We start from the raw sequence: 1,699 nt of genomic DNA on the forward strand, positions 1-1,699 counted from the left end.
CTCCACTCTGAGATGGGAGCCACAGCAGCACCAGCTGCCAGCACCATGGCTTCTCCAGAGTCCCCAACATGGCATGGCATATACCACCCTGTGACACCATGTCTGGAGGCTGGAGTCACCGGTGAGGGTCACAACAAGCCCCTCATCCACCTGCCAGGTCTCACACCAGCTGGCATTTCAGCTCTTGCTGAGCCCTGCTGGGCTGGCACCCGCATTGGTGAGTCACAGCAGGGAGTAGGGCAAGTGCCTGGTGCGTGGTCCTGCCCATGGCAGGCACGCATCCCACCATGGCAGCTCCTCTGTGCTGGGAACTCCCGTGGGAAATCTGGGTGAAGCCCCCTCCCTGCACGGGGATGGCCCATCCAGTCCGGCAGGTCCCAGTAGGCATCCCCTGGCCCTTGCCCAGCCGCAGCAGCTCTCACTTCCCTCTCGTTTCTGAGTTCTGGGGGGGCCTGGCCACCCCAGCTCACATCTGCTGCCAGGCTTTCCAGGGCTCCTCCAACCCCAGGGCAGCAACTTTCCTGGCTGTAGGGCTGTTTTATTTCTGCAGAGAGAGCCCCAGGGGGTTAAATTCACCTGAATCTGGTGGGTTCAGGCAATCACCAGTGTCTCCTCTGCACGGATGCACCTGGAGCTGGCTCTGCAATGTGAAGCTACAGCAGGGATGGAGCGAGGTGTGCCTCCCCGAGCCAACCCTCTGCAAGGAATGGCAAAAGCAGGTGCTGAAGGATGTTCAGTGAAGCTGATGAGGAGGATGAGGAAGGGACAGATCCTGAGCACGGCCAGGATGCACAGGGCTGGGAAGGGCCTCAGCTGCTGCAGAAGCTCAGAGCCGGCAGAGCTGCTCGAGAACGGAAATCACTGTTTGCGGTGGGGGCAGAGCAAGCGCCACAGTGTGCACTCTGAGCGCTCCGAGCATCCTGGCGGCGGGAGCCAAGCTCTCCTGGCCCCAACACGCACGCCAGCTCCTATGGAGTTCTGGTGCTGACATCCAGGCATGAGGGAGTCCCGGGACTGTGTGGCCATGCAGGGATTCCAGCTAGCCAGCAGAAAGGGCACTCCCAGCATGGAGAAACCCTTCCCATGTGGACAGGTGCCCACGGACATGGAGAAGGGAGGCAGGAGTGGTCACAGGGAAGACTGAAAGCGGCAGGGATGGAGGGGTGCATCAGGGCTGAGATTCAAAACCTACTTCATTGGCTTTGGCACAAAGGTAGTGGTGCTGGGGCACTCTCTGGGCTATGCGCTGACACAGGCAGAAAACATAGGAAACACTCAGTCCTGGAGCTCACCACGGCGTCAGTGGCAGGGATGCAGCTGGTTTTGCACTTTCAGCCCTTTGCTGCCTGCCCACCTGTGGGTGCTGAGTGGGGCTGTGGTGCTGCAGAGTCCCGTGTTTCCCCAACAGGTGCCCAGCCCATGTGCCAGGAAGGCTGCATAGCACAGCTCTGGGCTGCTCCCAACTCGGCAGTGCCAGGCTCCATAACAGAGCACCCCTGCCCCGGGAACACTGTGCCAAGTGGGCATTCAGGCACTGAGAGTAATGAACGGGCTCTGTGTCCCAGGTTTTGGGGACTCACAGCACACAGCGGCTCCTGCAGGGGACTGGGATGGGAGAGACTGTGCCAGACAAAAAACTCTTCCAGCACTGGCATTGCACTGGGCTGGGCAGACCGGTGGAGGCGGGGGGTGGGGGGTG

General features: G+C 60.9%; 1 protein-coding gene across 1 annotated transcript in view; it reads left to right on the forward strand.

Moving 5' to 3' along the window:
* LOC103802789 (SAM and SH3 domain-containing protein 3-like) overlaps positions 1–1,699 on the forward strand; it is a gene marked incomplete at its 3' end in the record, with an annotated part of 3,204 nt that overhangs the window by 559 nt on the left and 946 nt on the right. The gene's annotated exons all lie outside the window — the stretch shown is intronic.

The sequence above is a fragment of the Acanthisitta chloris genome, unplaced genomic scaffold, assembly GCF_000695815.1.
Source record: "Acanthisitta chloris isolate BGI_N310 unplaced genomic scaffold, ASM69581v1 scaffold14515, whole genome shotgun sequence".
NCBI classification, from domain to species: Eukaryota; Metazoa; Chordata; class Aves; order Passeriformes; family Acanthisittidae; genus Acanthisitta; species Acanthisitta chloris.